Raw genomic sequence first — 6,445 nt, forward strand, 5'->3', positions numbered from 1 at the left:
CAGTATGTCTTAACAAGAGCCCACGCAGGGATCTGAGCTGCCTACACTGAGATGGAGACAGAAGTAGAACCACATCCATACCCACCCGGAGACTTGGTCTGGATACACCACCACCAAGTGGAAAACTTGGAGCCCCATTAGAAGGAACCATTTACTGTCACTCTATGGAGGACCCAAGGGATTCTAACATCTTACTGCAGGAATAAAATGGACAAAGTGTGCTGTTCCAAACCTAATTCCAGCACTAGTTGTGGCAGGGATAACAGGGTCCACAACAATAGAAACCGCAGCTTTAATAAAGGAGGACTTAACATACTATTCCTAAAAAAAAAAAAAAAAAAAATAGGAGGGACTCTGTGTAGTCCTGGGAAAGAAATACTGCTTCTGGGTATTAACACCCTAATATCACTTGTACAGAAAAAAAAAAAGAAATTGGGGCAATAAAAATGTTAGTCCTACAAACTCAATATAACACCTTACAACAGGAAAACATAAAACTGGCTAAAAAGTAAAGGAATTGACTAATCTCCAAAGAAAAGAGGGGAATATTAGGGCCAATTTAATGTTAAAACCTGTTTAACTATTAGGGCCTGCTTAGCCAGAGCAGCTCCATATTGCCTAGGTAGCCATACTGTTGTTTAAATCCACGGACTTCATTTCGGGAATAAATGCCCCAGTAGTTACTGGTATGGTTCCAGGTATCAATTCCAGGAGTAAACACCTTAACAATAGAAGCCACGTACCTTGGGTCTGTGGTTATGCCCTATAAAACCAGCCTGTGAGATCAGGAAGGGGTCGCTCTCTTCAGAGGCGGCCCTTGCCGGTCAGTCTGACTTCTAATGCTTGGTATAGAATAAAGCTCTACATAACTTTCACTTTATCTCAGCCTTGTTCCCTTGATAACGGACCCCAACATATATGTAGTATACAATATATAATATTATTTTATGCATTTTTATTTAAATTCAACCAGGCAACATATAGTACTTCTTTAGTTTCAGATGTAGAGTTCAATAATGCATCAGTTGCATATAACACTCAGTGCTCATCACATCACCCAATTACCTGTCCCCCTACCCACCTTCCCTGTCCTTCTAATTCCTGTATATGTACTATAGAATGTATAATATTTTCTATATTTAACACACTATTACCATACTGTATTTACTTGTCAGCAGCCTGCATTTTTCTCTATTTTATTTTTTAGACTTAATGTTGCGTACATGTCATCCTAGTTATTCGTTTTTGCTGTATAATTCTTCATTAATGACTATATCACAATTTATTCATTTACTGTTTTGTGAATGGATATTGTTGTCATTTCTGGATTTTTTTTTCTTGCTTTGACTTTCATTTTATTTTGGGTTTTTTTTTGTTGTTGTTGTTCTTTTTATTGGTTAGAAATAAAGGCTACTAAAAATTTTTGTACATGGCTCCTCAGGCACACATGCAAGAATCTCTCTTTAGTAAGTACGAAGAGTGGGATATCTTAAGCATATGTACATTATTTTATTGGAGGTTCTAGACTACATAGTAAGACAAGAAAAAGTTAGGAAGAAACTAAACTGCCAGTGCTTAGTTTTATTGACTATATAAAAAATCCAGAATTTAATAAGCCAAATTTTTGTGAGAGGTCAACAAAAGTAGCTATATAATTAATGTTCAAAAATCTGTTACATTCTTGTTATGCTATTACAACAAAATAATTAGAAAATATAAAATTTAAGAATACTTAGGAATAAATTTTACAAAAGATGTATAGGAACTTTATGAAGAAAACCATTAAAAATTATAAGATGCATTATAGACCTAAATGGATACACTGTATTTATGAATATAAAGGCTCAATGTCATAAGAATGCCAGTTTCCTTCAAAGTAATCTGTAAATTCATTGAAATTCTAATCATAATCCCTATAAGATCACCACAGGCTGGGAGAAAATATATGTAATGCATACATCCAACAAAGAGTGTGTATCTTGGATATAGAAAAAAATCATACAAGCTAAATGAAATAAGTCAGAGAAAGAAACACCATATGCTTTCATTCATATGTGGAATTTAAGAGACAAAACAGAGGGGGAAAAAATAAGAGAGAGAGACAGCAAGAAACAGACTCTTAATTATAGAGAACAATCCAATGGCTACCAGAGGGGAGGAGGAGAGGAATAGGTTAAATAGATGATTAGGTGATGAGGATTATGGAGCCCACTTGTTGAGATGAGCACAGGGTGATATATGAAACTGTTGAATTACTCTACTGTCTACCTGCGACTAATATAACACTGTATGTTAACTAACTGGAATTAAAATAAAACATTTTTTAAAAAATACAAGACAAAGTAAAAACAAACAGAATAATAGGAATATAGGCAGTATAAATGTGATGATTTAAAATGTCACAAACTCGGGGGCGCCTGGGTCTCTCAGTGGGTTAAGCCGCTGCCTTCGGCTCAGGTCATGATCTCAGGGTTCTGGGATCGAGCCCCACATCGGGCTCTCTGCTCATCAGCAGAGAGCCTGCTTCCCCCTCTCTCTGTCTACCTGTGATCTCTCTCTCTCTCTGTCAAATAAATCTTTAAAAAAAAAAAAAAAAAAAGAACATATTCTTCAAAAGAGCATCAAAAGCTTACCATGGGTGAAATCCCAGAGGAAAATGGCAGAGTAGGGATCCTGAGCTCACTTCCTCCCATGGACACATTGAGGAAACAGCTATATGCATTGTAACTTACTCTGAAAATGATCTGAGACTGTCAGAGAAGATCCTCCGCAGTTAGTCCTAGAGAGAAGCCCACTTCAAAAAGGGTTGGAGGGGCAGAGATGAGATCAGGAACCAAACTCCCAGCATGACTAAGCACAAATGGGAAGGACATCACAATCACAGGGGAGAGAGGAGATCAGAATCCACACCAGGCCCCCCTGGCCCTAAGAACCCACACTGGGAAGGCAAGTCCATGCAATGTCTAGATTTGATTAGTCCACTGGGAGTGCCTGGGTGGTTCCATTGGTTAAGCATCTGGTCTCACCTCTGGTCATGATCCCAAGGTCCTGGGATCCAGCCGAGCATTGGGCTCCCTGCTCAGCAGAGAGCCTGCTTCTCCCTCTCCAGCTCCCCCTGCTTGTTCTCTCTCTCTCTCTCTGTGTCAGATAAATAAATAAAATCTTTTTAAAAAGAAGAAGGAAGGAAGGACAAGAAAAGTCCACAAGGAGTCAAGAAACTAAGTCTCTGTCCTTAAGAACTAGCACACTAAATAAATCAGCCAGAGACACAGCACAGAACAGTTTGAAAAGGGAATTTATTTACTAAGTTTGCATGTGTACCAAAGAAGCAGGGGTTTGCACATTTCTCTAAGAATAAAGTCGCTTGCCAGCACTTTTTTTTTTTTTTGTCCTCTCCCAGATTAGATGGCTGGAGGCTTTGAAAAGCCAGTTCTAACATTCTTCATCTACCTTACTAGGACTCCAGTCCCACCCTGATATTCTACTAGCGACACATCCCATCCAATCCATCCACCACCACACCTGTGTCCCTCCAAAGCCGATCCCACATCACCATACCAAGTGGGCAGGAGCAGCCAGCACCAGATCCCATCCAAAGTGACTCTTACAGGGTGCCCACATGACTCAGTTGGTTAAGCAACTGCCTTAAGGTCCGGTCATGATCCCAGGGTCTTGGGATCGAGCCCCTCATGGGGCTCCCTGCTCCATGAGGAGCCTTTTTCTCCTTCTCCCTTCACCTGCCACTCCCCCTACTTGTGCTCTCTCTCACTCTCTCTCTGTCATATAAATAAATAAAATCTTTAAAAACAAAGCAAAACAAACAAACAGACAAAAACCAAAGTGACTCCTGCCCTGGAGAGGAAGGGAACAAACCCTGCCCACCAGTACAACTATAGCAATCACAGAGGCTAATTACAAGCAGACCATATCTATACGCCAGGCAGGTATAGGCAGGACCCTAAGTCAGAAGCATAAAAAGCATAAAAAGCAAACCCTGCTCACCAGCATGCCCACAGTAGCTGCAACTGGGCCTTACAGCCAGCCACACAGGAAGCAGTCTTGCACACCAGTGTATCCACAGTAATAACAACCCACCCACAATGAGAACATATATACATCACACAAAGGGGACACTCTTGGAGCACCTGGTTCTGGTGACCAAGGGGTTTGCATTACCAGGGGCACTACAGGACATCTACACAATGCCACTACTTTCAGCAGACATAGCTGATCTACCTAACACAAAGAAACAAACACAAAATGTACGATGAAATGAGGAGACAGATGAATATCTCCTAAATGAAAGTATAAGACAAAATCACAGAAAAAAAGAGCTAAACAAAAGAGAGATAAACAATATTCTTTTTTTTTTTTTTTTGAACATTTGGGGAACAGTTTAATAAACTGCCATACAACACCACAAAGCATTACACAGACATTTCAGCGACCGTGACAGCCATTTCTGTGTGTTTCTGGATAATACACAGAGCAAAGAGCGGAATTCAATAAAGCCTGTACATAAGGACTTCCCTGCAACCAAATCAACGGTTGCATTAGGTTGCTGGAAGTCATACCTTTTCGAAACATTGATGTATTTCAATAGATTGTTGGTATTTTTTAAATAGATCGGCAGGAAAGGCCAGCAGTCCTCTCCTGGTGGCCTGTCCCAGGGAAGACATTCCAGGCTGGGGAAGGGATTCTATTTACATCATCGGCTCTCAACTCTACCAGACATTACTTTGTTTTTACTTTAAACATTTCTGCACGCCCCAAAGCCTGTGGGAGGCCTGGCATCCAGACAGGGCAGGACACCCCAACTCCTGCTTGGAGCCATGGGCAGATAAAGGCAGAAGCGGGGTCCCAAGGCAGGGTTGCTGGAATGGGGCCAAGGAACGCCCATAGCCAGCCCACACCTGCTCTGTGCCAGGCCCCTGAAGGGCAGACAGGTGGAAAGTGTGTGGCCCAATCCAGTCAGACTAGTTAGGGGGACCCTCTAGCCAGGCCTGGGACAGGCAGGGCGAGGAGACCACGAACAAAGGCACAGAGGCTGGAGAGAACTCAGCATGTTCCCAAACTACAAGGCTCAGGGGAAGGGGGGAAAACATAGGGTCAGAGCTGGACCAAGAGCTCGAGCTCCATGCTGTGGCCAAAAGGAAGCCTTTGGGGTTATGGAAGGATCACAGGGGAAGGCAGGGTACGCCAGAATCTGGCCACCTGTCCGCCTAGAGGGAAAGGACTCCTGGGAGGAGTATCCCCCTACCATCACGGGATGGGGACAGGGGGAGCTAGCAAATCTTTCTTGGGATGATCAAGGACAAGAGCACTCTGGCGGGAGGGGGTTGCCTGCATGAAAGAAGACCAGGCGGGCGGGGATGCCCCCCACCCTCAGCGGCCACTGGCCCCGCCACCACCCCCGCCGCCGCCCCCTCCCTGGCCCCCGGCATCTGGTGCTCCTGACATCATGAGGAACAGGACGACGGTAATGATGTACATCCAATATTTGGCGAAGAAGGACTTCTGTTCCTGCGGGTTCTTGGCCTTCTGGGCCTGCTCCATCTCCAGGTGCTCAGTGAAGGCCGCGGTCTCGGGACCTGGGGCGGTGGCCGGTGGCTGCAGCTGCACAGACGTGTTGAACAGTTCCAGGTCTACATCTTCCACTTCATGACCCCAGCAGCCTCCGGGGTGCGTCACCACTGACACGCCCACCACATTGCCAGCCACGTCCACGTGCAGCGTCAGCTGGTCCGAGAGATGCAACTCCACCAGGGAGTACACGGGGACGAAAGAGGAGACATAGCTGCCAGCTTCTGAGCCATCAGGGGCCCCAGGGCGCTGAGGGACCCGGACCCGGTATAAGCCGTTCAGGGCCGCCACATCCCGGAGCCGGCCCCGCTCCTCCTCATTGAGCTGCCGCTGTGACAGGGACAAAGTGCCATCCTGCTGGTTCCAGAGCAGTGAGCCCTGCTTCTGAAAGTGGGTACTATCATCGATCTCGAATGAGTGCTCCAGCAGCAGCCCCACCGTGCCACAGCCCTCACTCTCTCGACCTTCTGCTCTGGCCCCCTGCAGAGCGGCTCCGGATAGGCAGCCACTGCCCCAGGCCTGGCTGGGGACTGCTGCTGCCATCAGCAATAGCAGGAGGAGGCGAGCAGCCACCATACCGACCGCCGCCATTCTGACCGCTTCCCATCAGGTAAACAATATTCTTAATAAAGAGTTCAAGGTAATGATAAAAATATTCACCAAACTTGAGAAAAGAGTGGGTGAACTCAGTGAGAACTTCAACAAAGAAACAGAATATCTAAAAAAATAACCAATCAGACGGATGAATACAGTAACTGATAAGAAAAATATATTAGAGGATTCAGCAGTATAATAGAGAACAGACAAGAACAGATCAGCCATCTGGAGGACAGGATAATGGAAAATTATTACACAAAACAAC

The 6,445-nt window shown here is 44.6% G+C and overlaps 1 pseudogene across 1 annotated transcript; it reads right to left on the reverse strand.

Annotated features, from left to right (window-relative positions):
- Positions 1-4,359: 4,359 nt before the first annotated feature.
- LOC309860430 (ER membrane protein complex subunit 10 pseudogene) lies at positions 4,360-6,188 on the reverse strand (annotated as a pseudogene). Its single transcript has one exon. The product of its transcript is annotated as an ER membrane protein complex subunit 10 pseudogene (transcript).
- Between the last annotated feature and the right edge of the window lie 257 nt (positions 6,189-6,445).

This window comes from Mustela nivalis (assembly GCF_964662115.1).
Source record: "Mustela nivalis genome assembly, chromosome: 2".
Lineage (NCBI taxonomy): Eukaryota > Metazoa > Chordata > Mammalia > Carnivora > Mustelidae > Mustela > Mustela nivalis.